This window comes from Buteo buteo, chromosome 7 (genome assembly GCF_964188355.1).
Source record: "Buteo buteo chromosome 7, bButBut1.hap1.1, whole genome shotgun sequence".
In the NCBI taxonomy this organism is placed as follows: domain Eukaryota; kingdom Metazoa; phylum Chordata; class Aves; order Accipitriformes; family Accipitridae; genus Buteo; species Buteo buteo.
This window is the reverse complement of record NC_134177.1, coordinates 4,625,133-4,650,832: the sequence shown is the minus strand read 5'-3', so window position 1 is coordinate 4,650,832 and position 25,700 is coordinate 4,625,133. Positions and strand designations below refer to the sequence as shown.

At 38.6% G+C, this 25,700-nt stretch overlaps 1 protein-coding gene across 2 annotated transcripts in view; it reads left to right on the top strand.

The window, feature by feature from the left end:
- The window catches only part of BCHE (butyrylcholinesterase), a 62,858-nt gene extending 41,136 nt beyond the window's left edge, over nucleotides 1-21,722 (top strand). Inside the window, exon 5 of one of the 2 annotated variants that reach the window (XM_075031345.1) lies at nucleotides 21,389-21,722. The gene's annotated coding sequence lies outside the window, so the exon portion shown is untranslated. Of the gene's footprint in view, nucleotides 1-3,661; nucleotides 3,801-21,388 lie in introns of those variants that run through there. The other variant, XM_075031344.1, reaches the window with a different exon arrangement.
- The last annotated feature ends 3,978 nt before the right edge of the window (nucleotides 21,723-25,700 follow it).

The window sequence follows — 25,700 nt, the reverse complement described above, 5'->3', positions numbered from 1 at the left end:
TGGTAAAAGTGTGTAGGCAGAAAGCAGTTATCTCCACACCTCTCAATCTTCCAAATTAAATTCACTTTTGCAGCATGTCTAATCACTTCAGGGTACCTCATCATCCTCTCCCTATTACAGGCTATGCAGCACCATTTCTTATAAAATAGATACATTTCAACTGAGGTTTTAGATTAATCTTATTTTATTGTCTCATGTGTGAGACAATTAGGGTATTAACCCAGAAAAAGCATCAAGAGATGTGACTGATCATTTATCAACAATTGTTTAGAAAGTAATTCACATGGACCTTATTTAGGACTGTGAGAACCAGCTGGAATTACACATCCAAAGTGATACTTCTGAAATATTAAACTTTTCCCACTCGGTAATTACAGAGCTACAAATTTTATAGATAGTGCTAGCTGAAGTTACATCAGTCATTAAATAATATTAACCCTGCCTCATTTTTGCTGAGTTAAAGCAAGTATATTTAACTTTTATTTAAATTAGGAATTAGAATTGCAGAAAAACATTGCTTTGTTATCTTTCAACTTTTTTTTTTTTTTTATCTAGACGTTCATCCCATTTCATGTTTTGTTTTCAGTGCTACAGTGATTTGGATAGTTCGAGTTTTCCCCACCTCTGCTCTCTAAAAAAGCTTGATCTTGTAGCTCTCATTGCAGGTATAATTCTGGTTCCACAAATGATTATTACAAACCAAAACTGCAAGTATATACTTATGTACACATGGTTGCCTCCATTCAAGACTTTTATATTGCATCTGTCTTTGGGAATGACCTCAGCACTCTTTTAGATCATTGGGTAACTTTCAGTTAATTAAAGCTTTGTCATTGCCTTCAGCAGAAGCACAAGAGCTCCTTTGACTGACATTTTCAATCTTCCCTATCACTTAGTAATCTAGGAGATGTTTACTATTTAAGAAAAAAATTCCACACCTCAGAACATACTTTTTTTTTTTCTTCTCTTAATGACAAGCTAAATGGGAGAGTAAAACTGTGGACAAACTGTATTTATGTACTCCACTTTGCAGAGGAAAATCTATTAGATGCTAACTAAAAATGCCACCAATTCATTTACTTTATGTTTTAAATGTTTCTATTATTTTACTAATGGATGGACTCTGAAAAATGGAAGCAGAAACCAAAATTATCCTCTGCCAATCCCTGGCAAAACTGGCAGTGTACTTTCAGCTCACTTGAGGGTCCTCTGCTCCTTCATCAAGGCTCTCAACAGATTACTTTAATTGTACCATAAATAGGATCCACTGTAGCAGTTCCCGTCCTTATCCACGCTCAGATAGTGATGTATTATTAAAAATGCAAAGATCAGTATAGCCAAGAACTCCTTTCTAGAGAGGAGTATTGACAACTAACCACTACAGGAGCTCCCAAGCCTGTGACTATCCTCTGTAGGTCTAGAACTGCAAAGAGGGATCTTAGTCAAAACTCAGCCTTCAAGTCTCTACTCTTACTCCAAGAAACAGCTGGATTGGGTCTGAGCAATGCAATTTGACAACACTTTGGAGCAAAGAAAGCAATAAAGAAAGTCTCATTGAATTTTCTTTCCTATCCCTGGGCACAAAAATGCCAGATTAATGACTCTAGCTACCTCAAACAGTGGTAATGCATGAGGTTTCTTACAAAGCTTTGTGCTGAAGTCAATAAACACAGAACATAAACAGGGTCTTACCTGCTCTCTCCACCTAGTTAACCTCTGGCTAACCAGATTCCATGGTGTTGGCCATAGCAGGACCCGATGTCTGTAGCCCAGGGGGCTGATGAAAACTGAAATCTCCACTTAGGCCGAGGTCTTGCTCTTTTGGTGAGACAGTACTTCAGGGGACAATTGGAACCCCCTGGATCCCCATTAGCTTTTCACTCATTCAATCTAGCCTCGTTACTGGTGAGGCAGGTGTGCTGTATCATGAAAATAAATGGTCTTCTGTCGGCAGACTTTTGAACCCTTTTGAATAACCGAGGGATTAAAACTCACTCTGAGCAACGGAGAGGATTCACAGAGGCTTTAGCCCAGGATGTCACCCACTCCAGAATAAACTATGCAATTTATGTTGATATAAGAACAAGCTTTATGCCAAATCTCTGAAAATCACACTCTGTGTTATATCTATATTCAAAGGAAGCTCCTTTGACCATGTAATCAGCCACTGCAGCCTGAATTCCTTCCATTTCCCGTTGCTATTACTGTTACAAACTCCTAAAATCTAAGTTACTGGTAGTGCACTCTGGCTCTACAATGAATTCATGGCATTTGACATTCATAACCCCGCATTTATGAAAATAGACTAGTCCATTAAAAACCTTGTTAATAATGGTTCTAGCAAAGCATACATTGCCTAAAGCAATACAATTATTGGTCAATAATTCCTCTTTAGCTCTCTGAATTACTACCACTTTATTTCAACACTTGGCTTCTTACCCTTTGATCTGCTAATTATCTTTTTACCCTCTGATCCTCTTTGCAATTCCTTGGCAATTTGATCCATTAATTACAGTGCCCATATTCCCTATTTTCTGTAGAATGTGCATTTTTTCTGAACCTCTTCACCTTTCTTCGTACAAATACTTACCATATTTCTGTAGGGTATATCTACTTCTGTAAATATATATATATTGATAGAAAATGCTATAATTAAAAGTATCATTACACTTTCAATCCTTCGGACTGCATGAAAATGTCTCAATAGTTTGTCATTGACTTAAATTTTGATGGAAATGGGCACTCATCTCTGGTAAATTCTTTGGCACTCCATTGTCAATTACCATAAACTCTTAGGTTTTTTTTCAAATGTTAATAAACATTGATTGTATTTCCATCCTGGAGTCTCTATTAAAAACACAGTTTCTGCTATGGTTTCGATATATATTATTAAAAAAGTATTTTCTGATATAAGGCTTTTCTCGCTTTATGAGCACATGACTCACGAGTTACTGAATTTTCTGCATTGCCAATTTCCTAGTCCTTTTGAAGACAGATGTAGACTTTCAGTGCAACCTAAATATGTTTTAGAATGGTAGAATTTTGTGAAGATAACCTCAGGCTGTTAACTCATACAGTGCAGAAATGATGGTGCTATGGGAGGGGGTCATCTCTGAGAGTGGGAAGTGAAAGTTTGGCAGCTGGAACACAGCCTTGGTGTTTGAAAGCTGGATTTCATTCATTTACTGTGATTAGGATAACCTATAAGAATTAAAACCAGTCACTTATTCTACCAGGCATTCTCTGACACTGCACTAAAGGCAGCTATATAACTGTGTTTGAGGCAGCACTGCAGTATCTGCTTGTGAGGGAAAGTGGGGCAGCATGAAAAAGGGATTTACACTCAACATGCACCACTTTGGGATACAAACCAGTGCTGCTGGATGCCCTTTGGGGATCAGTGGTGGACGGTTTCCCTCTGGGCAGGTCAGGCAATTGGGCCAACCTGGGGTCTGGGAGCAAAGAGGAGCGGGCTCATGTCAGAGTCCTTCCTCCTCCTCCTGGCTGACCCAGACCCACTATTCCCACTGGGACATCCCATGGGTCAGTTTAGAAGCTGCTCACTCACATACACCTTGTGCAGTGCAGTGCTGTGGTTTTACAGTGAAGTTGCTTTTTTTTCTCCCCCCCACTTAAATTATCCATTTTGCAAACCTTGCAGATAAAAGCATGCAAACTCAGAATGGTCGGTAGTGGTTCTTCCTTCCTGCTTCATGCAAGAAAGAAACTGAGCGCAAGCTGGGTCTCTTCAAAGTTTTTGCAAAAGAAGGACACACTCCTTTAAACCTCCTGCATCTCAGTTTGCCTATTGGTGGTGTGGGAATTCATCCGTTAATATTTGTCTAGCTTTTTAACCTCAGAGTGAGTAGTTTTAGTTCAGTACTGAGGGCTTGGGAAATCTCAATCGATAAAGCACAGCAAAACACAGACTCTATGATTCTAAGTTTTATTCAATTATGTGGCACTTAGTTGCAAATGCTCACTTAGTCCTTTGGCCAAAGTTACTAGTCGTTTAAAGTAATGGTTTTGTGGTGCGTCCACTCAAATGAACTCACAACTTCTCTTTCCAGAGAAACTTCTTCAGAGTTGCCAAATAGTTATCATTAATGAAACATTTTTCTTTTTGACCTGGTTTCTGCTTTTAAAATGATTGATTGAACACCTCTTTGCTTGCACGAATAATCTTTGCAATTTTTAGTATAGGGGATTCATTTTAGCTTCTCCAGTGTAAAAAAAAATTCTTATTTCTGTGCAGCCAATTGTTTTCAATCAGATTACTCTTACAAACTATGGGGACTGCAGGGGCCAAATACATGTTACAGAGTAGAAGTATCTTCCTCTACAATCCAAAAGAAAATCTCCTAAGAAATAGCATTCTTCTCTCACAATTTCAAAACAAAAGTGTGCTTATTGAATACAGTCCTGTCTAATCATGTTGACTTATTCTTCCTTTTTTCCCTTTTAGACCTACCTGATAGCATATAAGTTGCCATTTTTCACATTAGTTCTTAAATAGCTCACACTTCCTTGCATCACAAAGCACTTAACAGCTTTTCAGTAATCTGATTGTTCAATTGTCTGAATATTTCTTGACATAGAAGAGTGAAGTACAAGATCAGCTTGAAATATCTTGAAATACAGTAGGCCATTTCACTGTAACTGAAGCAAGTAATGGAGGATTTGTAAAATAAAATGTAAAGAAATGAATTGCAATAAATACGTGTACTGCTCCAAGGGTATTTCTGTTTGAATTATGGAAGTTCTCATTCATTGTTTGGGAATCAGGACTTATCTGCTTGACTTCACTTTATAGTCCCCTAGCCAGATATCTTAGCTTCTTCTGAGACACACTATAATTCCATACTATATGGAGAAGCTCAGTTCATTGATTGATTGTAGATCTCAGATTTGCCAAACATAACCAGAAAGGTGCTCAGAACTGCTGAGAATGTAGTTTTTCTTCACTACCACCTACATTATGAAGGAAAACTTTTTGCTGCTTCCTTTGGTGGAACTCAGTCTCATCAAGTATTCCAACCAGAGAAGCAACATCGCTGACAACCAGATTAAAAAGCTGCTGAACTTCAGACCCGGATTTGTGACTAACCTGAAATGTACAGTAGTAAGGGAAGAAATTCATTAATCAAGAAAGTCTTCAAAGAGAAGTACCATTTCCTCTAGTCAAATAGCCTCTCTTTTTATGTGTGTGTGTAATACTTATCCCAGTCAATATTTAGATTATTAAAATCCAGCAAGCTACATAATATGAACACTTACATTTTTTTTCTACAGCAGAATCCACAGTTCACCTGATTGTGATACTTTTTAATCTCCAGTTTCAATTCAAATTCATGTAACCAAAACACTTAGGTCATTTTCCTTGTCGTTAATTAATATCTCTCACTAATAACTAAGTAATCTCTCTATTTTCCTCTTGTATCCTTCTAGAAAATTGCATCAGGTAGTTTTCAGTTACTCATGTATTTTTTCCCCTTTTCTTTCTGTTTCTTGCTTTTCCTCTCCATGTTGCCTAGACTGTTATTCAGTGCTGTGGAACCTTAAGTAATCTGCAGAATTCCTCTATATTGTTTTGCTTTATCATTAAAAAAAAAAGACAAGGTGATTTTTGATAGTGGTTGCCAACTAAGGTGTTCCCGTACACAGAATTCAGCTGCAGTCCATTTCTTAACAAATATCATTTTGCCTTTCCTACCACTCCAAGTTGGTTATAACTATTAAATCTTCAGGCTAGTAGATCTTATCCCAGCTTTTGTGTTTGCCCTTTTAGCTCTGAATAGCAATTAAAAGCCAAGTTTTCAAGAAAACTTTATGATTTGATTTTCAGTCATCCTTTGATTTAATTCTCTAAGATTTTTTTATGCAAATAGGTTAAATTTTTTTGCACTAGAAACCTCATCTAGAGGTGATTGAAGTCAATAAAACCCTTTCAGTTGAAGTTTGTAGGCTTTAAAGTGAACCCTAATTTAGGAGCTGAGCCAGCCCTCACTTTTTCAACAGAAGTCAATGACCCTTTCAGCAGAAGTCAATGTACAGGTTATGCTTTGACACACACACACACACACAAATTCCAAAACAATTAAGCATGTATTTATAACTAAGATGAATGCACAAGTAATAGCATGTCACACATGCCCAAGAATTGCAATGCTTTGTTGACTGTAACCTTCACCACAGGAAGATTTATAAAAGAGTGATGTGCCAACTTCACTTTTGTAGAATACAGGATTGCCTCTCCTATTACAGCTGGGAGAGGCACAGACTTTAAATATTGTTTATCACTGAAATGTTTAGATATCCTTCCACTCTTCTTTTCTTCCTGTGCTATTTCAGCAAGAAGCTTTATTTGAACAAGAGCTCTCTAAACTCATCACAGCGGGTTTTTTTCTCATTTCAATCTTATTCATTAATATAGGATCCAGCGATCTTGCTGTCCCTACCTTGAGATTAGCTGATATTTTGCCTTTTGATGAAGACAGCTAAGGAGGAAGCATTCTCCAAAAAGAGCTTGGACTGGACAAGAGAAGGCTGAAGTGGGATCTTATTAATGTATATAAATACCTGAAGGGAGGGTGCAAAGAGTACGGAGCGAGGCTCTTTCCAGTGGTACCCAGTGACAGGACAAGAAGCAATGGGCAAAAACTGAAGCACAGAAACATCAGGAAACACTTTTTTACTGTGAGGGTGACCGAGCACTGGAAACGGTTGCCCAGGGAGGCGGGGGGGTCTCCATCCTTGGACATATTCAAAAGCTGTCTGGACACAGTCCTCGGCAACTGGCTCCAGGTGGCCATGCTTGAATATGTCATATCAGATTAGGTTCCCCATATCCAGTGGGGTTCCCAAACTGTGCAGCACCCCAAATATCGTAAGATTTGGATCAATTTTTTAAATGTCTTTGCTCTCTTATCAAGCCTCTTGTCTGATTCTTCTTTGCTTTCCTATTTCTAGAATAAGAAATAAACGTACCTTTGCCTGGCCAATTTCTTTGAACCGAAAAATAAACCTGTAACTTGGGGCATACTTGGAAATGTTTACAGATGCTCAGTAACCCCGTGAAGACTCTCATGTCCCTTTGAATTTAATGGAAGTTGACACTGAATTCAATGAAGTGCGAATTTCCCTCTCAATTTCGCTAGCACTTTCTCTGGGTTTATTATGCCTGTGATTTCACACAGTGTCTGTAAATAGTGTTATAATACAGCCACCAACTCAGCCATAGTATTTCAATTGAGAAGTTAGAGACCAAAGTCTTTTGCCATTAGCTGCCTCCAGTTCACATCTGCAATGGATAATCTGGATTCAATCTTCTTGAGAACTGTCTTTTATTACTTATTGGTTTAATTTATTTTCTAGCAGCTTCTTATAATTAGAAATGGTGAATCCCCCTCCTTTAGGAAAATATCAATAATATAAGACAAGATTAACTGCTGCATGAGGGCCTTATAAACCAGAGAGATCTCAGCAGCTTCAGCTTGCTCCTGCAGGGTCTGTGTTAGGAGCAGCGGTTTGGTAGAAAACCTCATTGCAGGATGATACACCCTCTCCTCCGTACTTCTTCCAATCTCACGAATGGTGATGTGTGACACTGCAAAGTCTAGTGTGTTGGCTGGCGATCCTGTGGACGTTACCTGCTTTGCTATGGCTTCAACACTGTGATGAATACTGAGATGGGAAATCACAGTTGCGTAACAGTAGACTTAAGAATATGGATTTCGTTCTTCTTTTTTATCTTTGCATGTGTGTAAGTAAATTGCCATCAACAGGATTACTGCAATCCTGGATCATATGTGGTACGGAAGTTTTGGACTTCAAGTCCCTTTAGTTCCTTCATAACCATCCTTGCAGATCTGGCAGGGTAAGGTTTTAGCTTGTTATCCTTCTAATCCTGTCGCAGTGCTTGCTGCCCTTGATAATTTTCAAGCAAGCAGGTGCCTGGAAGGAAATGGAGTCAGATAGCTGATTACTGTCTCTGTCATGCTCTGAGGAGTGGTGAGAAGAGTTATGCTGGGGTTGATGCAAGCGGGAAACGGAAGGGAATAGCAGAAATGCCATTGCCCTGGGTCACGTACCAGAGTGAAGCTGCTCTGGTAGAAGCATCTCCTCCCCAGCCTGGCACAGTGACAGACCGGTCCCTTGGCCAGCAAATGAGCCGAGGGTTTGGAGAAAGGCAAAGGTGCTGTGCTGGCAGGGAGCAAAATCTCATCTCTGCTTCAGGGTGTCAAGAGAGGGGAGCTAATGTAAGAGCTAATGTCTCCTGGCCTCTGCCAGGAAAACTGGATGGCCCTTGCTAAACTGTTTTTCTGGGTTTAGTTTCAACAAGCTGTGTCTATGCAGCAAAGCCCTATTAAAATCAACTGACTTATGTTGGTGCTTAAAGCTAGCCACAAAAATAAGTGCTTTGCTGAAAAAGGATAGACTTAAGCTGAAGCACTTTGCTGCATAAAGTTCTGAGTCAATATTTTAACCGGGCTGTGTAATTTCCCATGGTTTAATGTGAGGCACCTCCTTGTGCCTTTAGTTCAGAATAGTCTTATACATATCATCAGGAAGACTGTGCTCATCCTATGCCTCACTACATCTTATTATGAAATTATAATGCCACTCTATAACCTTGCTGGAGGGAGAGTTTCAAGCTAATGCAAGAAAGCTGGCCTCCCATACTGATGAACAAATATTTTAAAGTAGATAACTCTGAATATCCATCCAGTACCTTGATGCAGCCAGCCTCAGTGGATTTCTGTTGTTTACCTTAAGAGAGCTGGAGTTTATATGTTTAACTATTACCACCCCGTCCCAAAGCCTGCTTGGAATTTTAGAAACTTAGTTCTTGGAGTTTTATCTTCTATGGCAATTGACATGTTGCCTAGTCATGTTGTTTACATGTTTCAAACCTGAAATTATACAAGATTATAGACCGTAGAGCAATCTCTGGGAAATATTTTGCATATTTGTTTGTTTGTTTCTGATAAAAATTTGCAAAAAGTTCAGACCCACTCCTAGTCAAAAAACATTACAATATAAAATTAAAGAGTCAGTGCTTTTTAAAAGCCTAATCTGCTCTGAGCTCTTCAAAGCAGGAGAACTTCACCAGTGCAATAAACAGGCAGACATTCCCTCTGAGCCTGATAAAACCTACTGACGTCTGCAGGGAGCTATGCTACTGTAGGAATATTGTACCCACTCCATCACTGCTAGCATTGCATATACAGTCCTAGAGCCAGCTTGAAAATGTTCAAGCAAGATATTACCAGTCTCTTTGACAATAACCATTTGTCTCATGTAAAATATCTATGTAGACTGCACTATGTGCTCATAATAGATATAGGTGCAGCAGTTTCTTTTCCTACACTGCGATAGTCAGGATGTCTTACTGTCTGAGTGACTACCAGATATGTGCAAGTATAGGGAGAAGGAAAATCTATGGAAAGTTGTAAAAACATTATGTGCAGTCTCTGAAGTAACTGAAATAATTCTGTGAAAATTATTCTACCTTTCTTCATGCAGTCTAACCTTTGTATTTCAGTACCAAAAATGTATATTTGGGAAACAGACTGGCATAATTACAGTACAAAGAAACCTGTAAGAAATGGCAAAATGACACTAAAAAGATAGCCACTGGGAATAACACAAGCAAAGGCAAAAAAAATATGTTATTTGTACAAAGAAAAGTTTGTGTGTAACAAATGCAGAAAGGAGAATTCTGCTTATTAAATTAACTGCAGATTTGTTCTGCTGACCTGTGCTGTATGTTAGGAGGAGTTTAGCTATGTTACTCACAATGCGATCCATATTATTTGCTCCTTAACTGCTCTCTGGGTATGTAGAATTTATGAAAGACTTTAGATTTTGCTTAGAAGTTTGCTAAAAATATCTGCATTATTTTAAAGGATGAGCATGATGACAATGTTAGGTTTTGACTTTGCAGAGATCATTCGAAAGGTGCTCTCCAGAACAAGTGAAGACAAGCAAACAGGCTGATAAAATGCAAAAACATCCCTGGAGTTTGTATAGCTCCAACTCCCATTCTATGCTTCCTCTTACTTAAGCAATAGGAAACACCAAAGAAGAGGAGAAGAAGAAACACTTTCTGAGAAAAGACCCCTGATGTCGATAATGGGTGTACCTGGGTAACAGCCCAGCGTGTTTTCCAGAGAGTTTGCTTTGTGCAGATGCAGAGCTGAGGAGCTGTTCTACTGTCACCCACTGACCCCAGTAACTTGAGCAGTTGCATGTTTTCTTAAAGTCCTTTCAAGTGGAGATCAGTTATCTCCACACCTTATTTCTGGAGTGGTTTCTGCTCCCTCCACGTGCCGATGGAAAGCAGCTGCAGCGTTCCTGCTCCGCTCCGTCTCTCCGGGGGACTCCTTCAGTGCCCTCCCTCCATCCCAGTATGTTTTACAAGGGACATCAAGACACAGGAATGGCACGTCTCAAAATGTAGGAGGAAATCTGGGGATCCTGAGGTTCCTGTCTGAACTGTCACACCATCCCCACTGACACTGCCCCTACTTCAGTCTGACCCATAAGAGAGGAGAGGAAGAAATAAAAATATTATTTAGCATGCCTGCAGGGAGGAGTACCCTATGCACAGCTTAAATACATCAGGTTCAGGCTAGCCTGAGCCTCCTGAATATTAACATCAGAGAGAACAGAAAGTTGCACAAGTTCATTATTTGAGGTCTTGTAAGTTGGACTTTTCAGTTAATTTTCACTTTCTCTCGCTCAAGCCCCAGCTTACTTGACCTGTGTTACACTGCCCATTTTCTGACAGAAACACCACAGATAAGCCTCTCGCCGGCAGTGGCCTTGGTTATCTGGGTCTGTTTGGGAACAGAAATGTGCTATCGGTATCTGAAAAAAAGGTCTGCTTAATGTCAGGGAGTATGCCAAATTATGTCATGAGAAAAGGGGAAAATCTCTTGACATTATTTTCTTTTTTGAATAAGCTAAAGCAGGAGAGATAAAAAGCTGTTTATCAAAGACAAATACAGAAATAAAATTCTGCTAGCCACTAAGATGCATCACTATGTGCAGAACAGGTAGACTATTCTCAGAATTTTTAATTTATTTATTCTGTGGTTTGTGGTTATCACCAGTCCTGCATCACTCCTGTTGGCTCCAACATGACCATAAACAGTTTGGGTCCAAGAGCCGAAGCCTCTCTTTTCGACTTTGTGATATGTGCAAGGTTGTTTTAAGAGGGTAAATATTTACCAAGCTGCAGAGAGAGGATAACAGAAGCAAGGAGGGCTTTACCTCTCAGACAATGCATCAAGCTGAACTTTTTATAAAATTTTCCAGATGGGCAGAATCTTCGTCATTCACAAATTATCCTTGTGTGTTCTGGGCCCAATTCCCCTGATGAATTCCTGTTTCTATGCATCCCAATAGATTTGTTTCTGTCTACCCTTCACACATTTCAATTTCTACAACGTTTTTACATTATATATAAGATATCCATAGTCTGCAAAGGGATAGCTAGATCAAGAAAAGAATGAGATTATTCCCTTTGCTCGTCAAAACAAACAGAAACAGCATTTCTTCTTTTTTTGCTTATGGACTGACAATGCTTGATAGAAACAGAAATGCAGCAAGTATGTTCATTTTTCTGTCTCTTAAAGCTAGATATGGTTCTTATGGAAAGTTCTCAGTATCTTCTAGCTGGTGGAACAGTTTTGTCTAAAATACATTAGAGACACTCATAACTATTAAAGGAAAAAAAAAAAGAAAAAGCAATGGCAGCAATAAAATTGCTGACAATAACATAGTGTCTTAGTCCACTGAGATTTGGCAATAATCAATACATAATGCCCTCTCTAAAAATACTTTGGCTTTTGGCAGCTTTAAAAATTTTATTTCCCATAGGTGTAGATTGTCTAAGGATTAGGCAGGTTGAAAAACTCAGAGAAACATTGAGAAATTACTGAAAAAACAATAAATAGTTAAATCTCAGAAATTCACAGAACACCTTCAGCTGAGCAGGAACAGACAATATTCCAGATCTGCAATAGCACAGAAAATCAATAGAATAGAGGCCATGGTTATTCCTGCTGCAAATGTAATTCTGGTTGTTTTATCTTCAAGGAAGAAGCAAAGTTCATTGCAAACATTATGGACCTTCCTTTTTCACAGCTATATGAATAAGGAGTGTCTCTACCGAGACCTAGAAAATTATCCCAGTTAGTGGAAAATCAACTCCTGTTTTTGGCGAAATGAGGTGTCTAGAATGTATGTGTTAAACTTCAGTAACACTATTGAAGCAAACATTGTAACTTTTTTTTAATTTATGTTTGGTACAAAGGGTCAGAAAGCATCATCATAGATGTCTAATGTCCTCTATTAAGAAAAACTAACTAGCAAGAGAAATCAAACAGTACTGGTTTTAATTCCTTACTGTAATTTAATGATTGTTTATAAAACAGGGATAGTTGAAGCATTTAGACTAATTTATCCATTCTGGTGCAAACACTTATCTTCATCCTTTTGAGCCTCAACATAATCTTCACTTTTGAAGCACCAAAATCTTTTCCTCATGATATTTTTCCCATGGTTCTTCACTTCAGACTTCCAGCCTGGACCAGAAATAGAAATTACCAACTACCATGACGAGAACTGTCATTGTAACGCTCCCAGTCCATCTAAAATCAAATCCTATGTTCCAGGACAGAGCACCAGATGAAGTCCAAGTCTGAGTCCTAGCCAGCTTGGGGTCATTTTCCTCAGAAACAGTATCCCCAAAATACCATGGCCATTCATGCCTACATTTGATTAACTATAGACATCATGTCACCCTGCCACTTTAACCATCTCATCTGAAACATATCCTTTGGCTCATGGAACCATCAAACCTTTGGGATCTTTCTTCCTTTTAAGAATACTTAATGAATATTTTTAGGAGTTCCCCCTACACCCTTAAAGAGCTCCCCTGTAGATCCAAAGAGAAGACTGATTTTGCAGGAGAGTTGCCAAGTGTGTATGAGAATGTTCTAAACAGCCTCGACAGGGCTTCAGGTGAGCTCAGGAATTGTCCAAAAATAGAATTTACTGCAGGGTTCACAAGTTGAAAGATGACTTCTTGTCTTCCTGTGTGTTAGTGCCAAATATCATGTATATGTAAATGAAGATGATAATAAAAATTTATCTGACAAATGCAGAGTAGGAAACTTAGACGAATATTTCTTACTGTGAAATTGGCTTTTAGGTTCCAAAAAGAGGAATATAGAAAGAAGGACGTGATTAGTTGATCCTATAAAATATGTCATTTTTCTTCATACTTAGATGAAACAGCAGAAGTTTTTAATATTCAGCAATTCACTTGATGGCTGTAGAGCATTCATGACAAATCAGAAGTTCCTAAATGAAGCATTTGTGTACAGTTCTTTAGTGCATGGTTAGTCACAAAGATACAAAATATGACGGGAATACAGGGTACGTTAGCAATAACTGCAATCTATTTGATGTAAATGGTTCAATTGTGTGCCAGGCTACCAGTACTTTTGCTTCAGATCATGTTGTTTTACATTTATAGCAAGTATTTGTTTTCGTCAGATAAATGTAAGTAACATAATCATGAGGCAATGAAAGCAGTAGATTGCTACTTTCCATATTTTTTTAATGCAGCTGGGTTTTACCCTTTTTTGCTGTCTAAGAGAATCCACTTGGGAATTCTGACTGTGAAGGATTATTTTTTTTTCCCTGACTAGTGGTACTAGTGGTTAATAAAGTAAAGATCTGAAAAGGTTTTATTAATGAAATATCTTTTCTTTTATCACCTAGCTTTTATTCGTTTTTCACACACACATAAAAGCAAAGAGGAAAAAAGCCACCAAAATGTACATGCACACAGAAATAACCTGTAAAGTCTTAAAAAAAGATTGTTGAGGTAATAGAGATAACATTTTTAGATTGTAAGAGTGGAAGGTGAAGAAACATAGAGCCTTTGGGAAAAAAAAGTTCCCTTTAAACCTTTTCCCACCGCTTCTTGTACCACAATGATCTTCTTTGGGTTGTAACATTATTTAGCTGTAACATAACTTATTCTAGCACTAACGCCAGTTCAGTTGTCTCAAGGGCCATATACTTCCTAAGATACCGCATACAATAAATACTTTGGTGCAGGTATAGGTTATACCAAGCACAGAAGAGCTACCCTATGTATACCCTGCAATCACCTCTAGCTGGCAGAGGTCTAAGAAAATAGGCCCTTGTTCATATCTTGATATGTCACCTATTTCTAAAGTTGACCTGACAACACTAGGAAATAAGACAAAACCTGGAGGATTAAACCCAGTATATTAAAAGCAGTATAGTTGAGCTTCCCTTTCAAACATGAGTGCTTTGCAAGAATTCATCTTCATGGCTCAATCCCAGTGCATTTAGGAGAAATTTCGGATTGTATCCTCATATCTACAGACCACCTCTCCTAGACAGCTTTGGAGATTTACAGTTATAGTGGGTATTTAAATGCCTGCAGCTCATTTGGGGAAGAAAATGAGAAGGGGAAGTGAACATGTATTACTCAGTTGGGGACTGTGTGTTCCTGCATAGGTAAGTTAGTTTAACAGAAAATTAATTGGCATGCAGTTATGCAAAACAAAAATGAATAATAACAGGGTTTATGAGGCCAACAAACACCAAGTGGCAACTACTGTGTATTGATATTTCCTAAAAACTTCTAAAATCAGGTGTTTTATTGCAAGATAAAATGCAGGAGATACCATAATTGCTACTTTTAAGAGAGATATGGGAAGCACTTTGCCGCCAATTTGTCAGAAATGTGAGCTATATAACTATATAGCCACAGTTACCATGGTTGCCATCTTCACAGTGGATGCTCTTGTGCTGTGGCAAGCAGAAGAGGGACAACTTGCCCGTTGCAATAAATTCCCTCCTCCTCATCAGGAAACCTAACGAGAGGCTGCCTCTCTCCAAGCACCCACGACGGAGCAGGCACATCTTCACCTCTCGGGGTGCAGGTGGTGGGGAAAGGGGTGAAGGGACAGTGCCGGTGGGTCACAGTGCCTGTAGCCAGTCGGGTAGCTGCGGAGTGGGGACTGCGTAGGGACTGATGGGTCGGGCATCTCATGCGGGTCCCTTAGAGAGGAATTGACTTGACTCTTTCCACAATCTGGATAATCTCCATCCGAGTCTCTTTTGATGTTTTCACATACAAACTCAGTGATTTTTTTAGGTCTCATTGCATTCTCCTCTGTATTTTGAATATTTCTTGCATCTTTATTATATCACTTGTGACTAAGCTAGGTAAAAAATAACCCCTGCCCTTGACATGCTCTCAAATGTAGTTGTTGTCCATTTGCCAACAGGGTTTGACTTCTCTTGTTCCTGAATTTGTCTGTAGGTGTGGGCCCATGGATCTGGTCCAGCGTACAACACAGTTTAAAAAAATATAACATAAATCACAAAGGACTGCCATAAATACAACCCTTTCATCCCACCTCCTTTTGAAAAAGTGATGAGAGTGAAAATAGTGGGGGAAAAAAAAAGGCTCTGCAACCAACCCAGAGCTAGAGGAAATAAATTAGGGCATAATCTCATCCTGAATTTGAACATTCAACAAGAGGAACTAGTACAAGATTGAGAAAAGAACTAGAAGAAGTAGGTCTCATTTAAAAGCACATTCCAGTCAAAAGTTTCATGTCAGCCTTGTAGTTTTCCTCTAAAAAAAGAAATCAAGTGAGCAATAGTTATTTAATAACAAAGAGTGACCTATTTTGGAAATAAAATTAATATGGAAGTGTTCTTCTGAGAATAGGAACAGTTTTTATGAACCTTTCCCCACCATTTCATGGACCAATTCTACGATGAGCGTTTAATAATTCTTATTTTGACTCTCTCTGCATATCTCACAGAATCCAAACTAAATTTCTGGTGTTTGGGCTCCTTCTAGGGCTGAAACCTGCTTGATTATGCACTAAGTATTAAATTCTTATTAAAAATATTTCCATATTACATATATTATTTTTACAACAAATTTCTGCACATTCTTCCTTTTAAACAAGATATAGTCACAGAACTTCAGAACTTCAGAAATATTTGGATTAAATGAACCATGGCGCAACTCCAGTGGAGTTAATGTGGAGTAGACATAGGAGATCCTGATTTAACATTTAACTGTTCAGTGAAAAACAGCAAAAAAATGTATAATGATTGACTTCTGTAAAAGAATAGTCTTATGAAATCTGATAAGAGATTAAGAAGACTGGTTAACTTTGTCATATACTTATCTGTTATACCAAATTATTTGTAAGATTTGCAGAAGGTATGCTAGCACCAAATGTTATTCTAATACATCATTGGAGGTAGGCTGTTTTCCAAAACAGAAGTACAATTAATCATTATTAGCATAAAGGAGCTACTGATATTGTACATTAATAATACAATGTTAATGTTAATAAAACAATCACTGTAACGTTGATCTATTAAATGTAATGTGCTGAATATATTGTGCCTTGCATAAGCAATGAATATGATTTACCAATTCATGCATACAGCACACTGTTTGGGGATAAACCTAACATGATTAGAGAATGGAAAATGTTTTCCTGAGATGAGATTTTCAGCATTGTCCTTCACCTTCTTTCAAAAAAGAAGAGGCTCTGTGTACAAGGAACAAAGATTCAGCTTTGGTAGAAGTATTAAGGGATGATTAGCAATAAGAAATATTGCAACTGTATCGTGTCTTTACTGTGCAATAATGCAATATTTCTCATAATAACTTTAAAAATTTACCTAGGACTGTTTATAAGGAAGATCCTGAATAAAATTACTATTTGAGTTTGTTTACTTTTATCTCTGCCTTTCTCCAGCAGCTATATCCTTCTCCCTGATTAGCCTGAGTATACAAATACTTCCAGTCCCTGGAGACTCACTCTTTTTATCTACAAGCAGGTTTCCTGAACACCTATAATTTCAAAATTGTTTCCATGGACTTGGTTTGTCTTAGTAAAACGTTAGTCAAACACCAATAGGCCCAGTCCCAAAAAACAAGTGCTGAGGCATAAGCAATACAAAAGCAAGCTTATTTAAATACAACACTTAGCAGAACATTCGCCATTCATTTAACACTGTTTTCAAGGGTCTTGGTTGCATGACACTGCCTTGACTCATCATTATCACGTGTGATTTAATGATATTAAATCATGTTGAAGCTTTAGTTTAAGCATGGGCCCTTAACCAAATCCACAGATTCAAGAAGAGCCACAGGTGGGGCTGAAAAGAGAGGAGAAGGACGGCACCTAAGGTGGAAATAGCAAAGACACTGAACTTTATACTTAGCCAGTTCTAAGGGATTGGGTTTTGTCTGCTGAGTAGTTTTTTTAAACCTCATATTTAAAATTGCTCCATTCCCTTTTTCTCCCCAGTCATGCTTATGACTTCTTTTCAGATAAATATAGATAAACTGCATATTCTAAAATCTCAGAGCAATAGTGAAAAAAAAAGAAAGGGTGGGTTTTGTTTTAGCAGTTTATCCTTTGGTAATAAGGTTGAGAAATAGGATTTATCAGATAAACTGTTGTAGGCTCATATTTGATTGCTGGGTTACACGTGACATGGGAAGATTTGACAGTTTTTTAGTAATCAGGTTTGTCAGAATTTTGTGGAAGGATTTGCAGTCTCCGGCCGCAATGCTGATGAGTGCTAAAAATGCCAAAGGGCTCTGGCTTTGCATCTATTACACACAGAGACAATGTTTGGTTTTGAAATAATTTCTGTGCTTCATGCATAATCTCATGACATGGAGAGGATTGGAAGTTCAAAAGCCTGTATTCTCTTTCATCGCTTTTATTACAGGCCAGAAATTTTGTTTGGCCAAAAGATTCCTTAAAGCACAGTAGAGTCTGTGGATAAAAACACCATAACAAATTCATCGATATTCTCTAAAGTTTTGTAACATACTTCTAAAAAAAAAAAAAAAAAGAAAATTAATTAGCTGATGGTCAAGATCAGGAATACCACATAAATATGTCTGTTTAAATCTCAGTACTTGGACAGCAGTGGTTTCTGCTGCAAAATACAATAATATGTCATTCGGTGACATTTTGAAAAGTGCCGGATGGGAAGCAGTCTCTCTGCTTTTGCCAGATTTTCTTTTATGTAGGCCTATTTCTGATTTTGCTGACTATATATTAAGCAATGTTGACAGATAAATACTGATGTTTTATTTTCGTGGAGATTATAGAGTGGCATGCTCTAAAGTCTGGTGAAGTAGATTACTTAAACCACTATTACTTCTAGTGGATTTTTATTATTATTTGGATTTTCCAGAATCATCATCTTGCATCTGCTGTCCTTTCCCTTCTGTCAACTCTGGCAAAAACTGATAGCCAGGTGACTTGTCTGAATAAAATAAGTTTTTCACTTCCTAGGCTACCATTTCACTCCAACTTCATGCTTATGAAAACCAGAGGAGTTTGGGTCATGCCTTTGGGCCATTGACACTGTTCTGCGACCACTGCACAGCAACACAATGGAGAGATAAATTCTTGCTGTATTTTCATGAACTAAATGAAATTGCAACAATGGCTTGACTCCTACTCTTTATCAAGTCATCCTGGATATTAAAAAAAAAAAAAAAAGTAGCTGTTACAAACTAGTATTATTTGCCCTTTTAGTGGCAGGTCAGATATGATAATCCATTTATCCACAGACATTATTTTTTGAAAACCTGCATACCTAGGCAGAGACAGACTCCCTTTGAGAAAGCTAGTTTTGCAAGTAGCTTCATTATTGTGTTTTGCTTGTGTTTGTCCTTTCTGATTCCACTTGAGAAGAGAAACAATCATGCCAAAATACTATGATAAAACTTTTTCCTATCTTCTCTTTGGTAGAAATGTTAGCATTCTGATTAAATCCTCTCACTGAGGAAATAGTTTTCAACCAAATGGATAAACATTTGAAATGTTTTTATCTGGTTAAGGAAGCTTTGACATAAATTTCAATAAGGAAAAGATAAAGCTCTAAATCTGTGCTTGTGTCTTTGTTGTCATCACAAAAACAATTTCCGTTCCAAGACCCTGGAAACCAAGATTGTGCAGCCACCTTCTCTATCTGTAACAGGCCCACGATCTCACAGGTGGCTGTGGAGGTATTCTGTTATATTAATGGCACTTTTTCTGAGCTTCTTTTAATTGATGGCTTATGACCATATTGTCCCTTCCATCAAAGACCTGGTATTCAAGGACTATGCTGAAGGACTTGCCTCCAAACCAGAGAGTTATATAGAGCCGAAAAAATGGTAAATACAATAGCAGATGGTTTATATCAGCTTGACAGCATCGTTTTTGGCCAGCACCCAAAGCTACAAACTTCTGAGTTGGAAGTTGTTTGAAGTTGGGAGCTGAGGCTCGGGAAGCTGTAATGCTCTGTAGCTGATCCACACGTACGTGGCAGACATCTAACATGAGGTTAGAGCAGTGCTTCAGGCAGGTCAGTGTCAAAATAAGGTGAAGAATGATCTAAGAAAGTACCACGTATTCAGCTAAGGAGATGGGAATGATATTTTAAATGAAATACCTGTATACAAAATAAAAGGAGTGGGCTGATTGTGTAGAAATGCCTAGAGAAGCTTCATTTACACAGGTCTTTTGAGGAAAGACTGCTTAGAGATTTGAGCTATAATCACACTTTTACAGAAATTATTTCCACTTACTACCAAAGGATTAAAATATTTTAAACACGTGATGTACATGAGTTATTTGGGTTAGAAGTTTTTACAAGCATACCCATGGGCATATTAGATTGTTGTAACTTATTGATGCCCTGGCTGATGGAGACTTTCTGAAATTTCAGTTTGCCACAAATATAAAAACTAAACCCAGCATGTTCAAAAAGAACATATGCAAAAAAGAAAAGCAATCCTGTTTTCCAGCTATCTGTAAGAGCAAGCCTTGTAAAGGCATTAAAAGGTTCTGAATCAGGCCCAAGTCAGCAATTCAAATTTACTTGTAGTTATTACTGCATCAACAACAAATACAGGTTGGTTTTACCATCTTTCAGCATTTTTCATGCTGAAAAATGTCCCTGAAATTTCTCAGCTGCCACAGAAGCAACACCGTCTATTCCTTCCCTTCAGAAAGACGAACCTATTAGAAACTAATAAGCTCCTTCTGGAATTGGCGACTTGCCCCCATCTCAGATGTGTTCCTTCACCCCCCCGAAGGAGGTTTTTTTCTGTTCTGCAAATATGTAATGTCCTTGTAAAAGACATTTTACTGTACAGCTGAAGCAAACTACCTCAAGGAAAAATGAAGAAAGAAAAAGTGGCTTAATTTTCTTTTCCTTGTGCAAGTCCATCACGGTGGTTGGAGTCATAGCCAGATGGTCCAGCAGAAAGCCTGGAAAATGAAGACCAGCCAACCTCCCCACACAGGAGGAAACGAGAAGTACCTTTTAAGTTTCTTTCGGTGAATTCCACGCTGCAGCCATGGGCTGAATGAAATCTCCACTTCATCTAAAAATACATGGGATTAAGAGCCCCATGGGCGGTGTGATCAAAAGACAAAGAGATTTGATGCTACCCACATAATTTCCTAGTATGCTTTTGATTTAGAAACTGATGGGCTTTAATCATGGTGGCTCGGAGTACTGCTCATCTCAAGGTGGACCTTTGGCCTTTTTTGACAGTTACATAAAACAAATACTGAATCTTGAATAAAGGTATTCTGCGAGGATACCTTGATATCTTACTGCCCAAAGGAGGATTCAGCTTTGAGATCCTTGTGTGGGATACAGCTAGCGACATCCTCTGAAGAGAAATCAAATTCCTCCTCTGCCAGTTTTGATCTTTATCCTTGGCAAATGCTTGGTACCAGAGAGGAGGGATATCTTTCTCTTCAGTTCTCCACCAGAACCATTTCACCTGGCTGGATAAGAAGACCAGGAGAAAAGAAACCCAGGTTCAAGTGAAATATATGCAGGAAGGCAATGGGCAGTCTCAAATTTATAAGTGAAGCTGATTTTTCAGTGGAAAATTAGGATTTGGGGTTCAATTCAGAGGCACTCTGTTACTAAGTTTCCTCATACACACCTCATCTCCAATATTGTACCAAAAATGAGGTCTACACTGAAGCCTCACTGCAGATGGAGGGTCCAATGAATGCTTGAGCTGTAATTCTGAAGCAGTATCTCTGTATCTTTAAATCGCAGTGGTTAGATTCTGATTACAAAATGTCAGGTTTCTATATTCTTGTGAAAAGTCCAAATTTCCACATGTACAGATCTTCTCTTCCAAAAATCTTTCGAGTTGCTGTTTGGATTTCACTTCCTTTTAATTTTGTGAAAATGTCTTATGGTATAAATAAGTAACTAACTACATGGGATTTTAAAATTTTCATATCTTCCATTCCAGGTATTGCTGGTTTGCTCCCAAATGGAAATTCTATCCTCCCTGCAGCATTTGAAGAGGTTTGTAAAGAATACAGGCAAATACAATTCTCTCTCTCTCTCTTTTTCGTTTTTTTTTCTTAAGGAGACCAGGATGTCAGGGGAGTTTCTGACATACACTTTCTTGAATTTATCACATATGCAGCTAACCATGAATTGAGCAGAGTTGCATCCTTCCAGGTTTGGAGCAGCACATGCTCCACGCTGCAGTGAAATCAATTGCTTTCCCAGGGAAGCAAAGTGGTATTAAAATTTCTAACTGGGCACAATATCACCTTTCAGCAAGACAATCTCTAGCCTTTCTCTGAAGTCTGTTCTATAATATGATTTGTACTTTACTCCTCTCTTGTGAACAGTGGTCTGAGCTAACACTAATTGGAACTGGCTTTTATTTTCTAGTTCTGCCACAGAGCAGGTTACACCACCCCTTTGCCCACTTCCCCTTCTATTCTTTCTCTACTGTGCCTGTTTTGACTGCCGGCTCTTCAATGTATCTGCACAATTCACAGCATAACAGGACCATGATCTCAAATGTAATTATGAGGCATGGCTATCAGGATAGAAAAGAATTAAAAATGAATTGAACTTTGCCAAGCAATAAATTATTCTTGGGTGAAGCAGAAGAAGCCAATCTTGTCTTCCACCGCTCAATAAGAGACGACCTAAAACGCAAAGAGGCAAACCAGCAAAGCTAACATTTACAGTTCCACAGCATAAATGTAACACTATTGTTTTCAATTGCATATGTAAATAAAGAACAAATTAGGACTTACTGTTTGAAATAGGAATGCTCCTTGGTATTGTTGCCATTGCCAGAGTTTATTGCCCTGTACTCTGGAGTTGGAGTGGGAAATGACATTTTAAGGCTGTTAGAATATGTACTACACTGCTGGATTTGTGAATTCATTGTGTTACAATTAATTCCACCTCTATAAAAGCCCCTTTCCTTGTTTGCTGTATTCTTTTCTTTTCTTTTTTTTTTTCTAGTTAGCCAGCAATTAATTTTTTAATCAAGATTCAATGTCATTACTGGTTCAGGTCTAATAATGAGCATTATACGACTACCAGGGAAAGTGGGTGTTTGCTTGCGTTTTTGTTCTTTCCCATTCATATTTGCCAGGTTAATATTGTGTATGCAAATTTTCATTTGGACCATATTAGTGTACAATCTTAAAGTTAAAAAGCCAGAATATTTTGAATTCCAGTAATCCTCAACTGTACCAAATACAATAGGCTTTCTCGTTATACATTAACTAATTATCTCTGCGCAGCACTCTAGGTGAATTTCAACACAAGCACTCTAATAATGTAATTAAAAATGTATAAAGGAATTAAAAATGAATTAAAAGGAGATCATACAAAAACTTTCAAATTTGGACTAAATTAAATGACTAGATTTAAGCCCCTCAGTTTCAAAGGACCTGCAGTCAGTAGATTAAGAATGTTGGGATGCCACTCAGACCTCATGCGAAATGACATAAGCTTCAAATCAAGCGTGGAAAAAAAAAGAAGTCTCCAAATCCCCTTGGGACTCATTCCCTTAAAGGCCACCTTTACCTTGCAAATAGAAATACGGTGCCAATAAATTTTGCCACCAATAATGATCGTCCATCCCTATTTAACAGACATTTGAAGGTGGTAAGAGAGAAGCTGAGTTGACTCTCTTGAAGCTGAGTTTGAGTCCTGGGGCAGGAGGGGACTCAGCTGTTGGTTTGCCTCGATTCTGCATGAGTTTGGGTGCCAGCACTCAGAGAGGACCTCTTGACTCTGGCTCTCGCTCATGCAACCAGGTTAATGCTCCACGAAGAGCAGTACCCAGCAAAGCTGGCCTCGTCCACCCTTCCCATCGCGTCCAGCTCTCCTCCAAACGAGCTTCAGCCCAGGCACGCCCCAAGCTTGCACAGAAGCTTGAAGTTTTACATTATCCTGCCATTTATACAGACTTCTAGGCAATTTTCAGCAGCGCATGGAGCAGGGGCAGCCCTGGCACGTCCCACGTCCTGGGGACAGCTATGGGGAGAGCAGGCACAACGTCCCAGACTCTCCCCTCCTGCCTGCACATCCTTGGCAGAAGGCGTGGATGGAGGCACGGAGGTCACTTCAACCTGGAGGCACATTTAATGCCAGGGGAGGCCACCAGGAGAACGAGAGCTGCCTGCCTTGACATTGATTGCTAAGGACGCCTGGCTGCATAGGAAAGGCTCTGGAAAGTAAAATAATTAAATTAGGACGGGTCAACTAAACTAAAGTATCTATTTTTATAATCACAACATTATCAGATGTATTCCCCAAGTAAACACAGCAACCAGCTTCCATTAAGGCTCCCTTTGTAATCTGCAATAGGTCAGACACGTCTATTTTGGAAAAAACCCTAACAAGCTATCTTTTAGTTCTGCCAGACTTCTGTCTCAGGGCTATATACCTCCCTTCAGCGCTGTGTGTGACTGTTTTCTGAATTGAGGACAGTAAATGACCTAAGCCAGCAATATCACATAAAGACCAAGTGTAGACAGTGGAATTTACTGAGAAACTGGCAATAATAACAAACAAACATCTGTAATAAAACATCAAAATCAAAATGCACTCTAAGTCATGTGTGCATGGAGAGCAAGATGGATAATATAGAATGTTATTTATCACACTGGACATCTTCATTTTTCTATTACTGCTCTCTTCCTTCAGGTATCTCTATGGATCCAGCTGTTTATTTTTGTTTGTTTGTTTGTTTTCAGGCACTTTTTTTTTGGAGCAAGACAATGAGATATTTACTCCTCCTTTTGAGAATTTTAATACATGAAATATCTCTCTATAAAAATCATATTCCTGAATGCCTGGCAGAAGAAATAACCCAATCATCATGTAAACAGGAGGGACTTAGAATATCCTGAGTCCAGAAATGCCTTCTGAAGCAACTCAGACTGTTGTTTAAAAATGGTGATAGAAATTGTATCACCGTATGCAATCACATATGCCTGTAAGTTCAAAGTCTTTCTTTAAGCTAGTTCTCCCAGTTTGCTTATTTTAGTTTATAAATTAGTGGTTATGAGGATTTCATATGTTGCCCTCTGGGCGATATCCAACAAGAGTTTTCCTAGCTAAAGGCACTGCAAGGAAAATACTTTCGCCAGGCTCCCGTGAAGTGGAGGCCGGTCCCTATCACCTCTGGAAAGAGGGGAGGCAGAGCTGTGAGCAGCAACCTCGCTAAATTCAGGGTAAGCTCTTTCAAAATGAAGGGATGTTTTGCCAGCAACTTTTTTTTTTCTCCTGTAGGTTTTATTCAATGCAGAGTTCACAATACAAACTGAATGGTAATATTTTCAACAGGAAAAAGAAAGCATTAAGAAAACATGCTCAAAACATGCTTTGGGTGAGAATTTTAAAAGGCTTTAAGTGCTGAAAGCAAACAGAAACTAATGGAGCGGTACAGGGCGATTAGTTATTCTGGATTCTGTCTGGATCCCAGATTCATTCAGGACCCAGATGGGCTCAGACCCTGCTCTGTCTATTTGTTTCTCCTCTCACCTCTAACGTACCTGGTGTATGCAGGTTGAGAGAGTCTTACTCTGGTTTTGGTGTCAGCATGCACCTAGCTGAATTGGGAACATTGCGATACAATTCACTAGCAATCTCCTTTGAAGAAAGAGGATTAAGAAAAATATGTAGATCCCAGCTCCAAAATACTTCTTGCAAGTCCATGCCTCTCTAGCAGACCTCTTTCTGCGGCGTGATCCCTGCTTGGACTCCTGACAAGCTCTCCCTCAGCAGTGTTTCAGGCCTGGACATTGGTAACCAACCCTTTTCATGCACAGCTTTTCCTGCTTCTGTTCCCTCTGTAGATTCCATGACTTCTTATATAATTCCTATTTGGACAGACCCCCAGGTATACAAAATACAAGTTATTTAATAGACAGCAGATAGGCTCTTAATCTTAAAGAATCTATCCCAGCCACACTAGAAGATCCATTCCTCATGTTAAATTCTCCCCGAGGATAAAAGTCCCACAAATACTTCCAGACTGCTCCCTAATCTGATAAAATGATCCTGTCTCAGACTTGATTTTGCATTTTAGCGAGTAAAGAGTGCTCCAGATGGCAAAGCATCGCTAAATTGGCTTACTTAGAATAATGATAGTGATAATGAGACCTTGCCTCACCTGGAGGAGAATGCCCCACTGCAAAGATGTCAGAGTAACAAGCAGTGCGATCTTGGAGCAATTTTATGTTATATACACACACACGATGACCTTTAAAGACTTTACCCACCAGGGAGAAGTTATG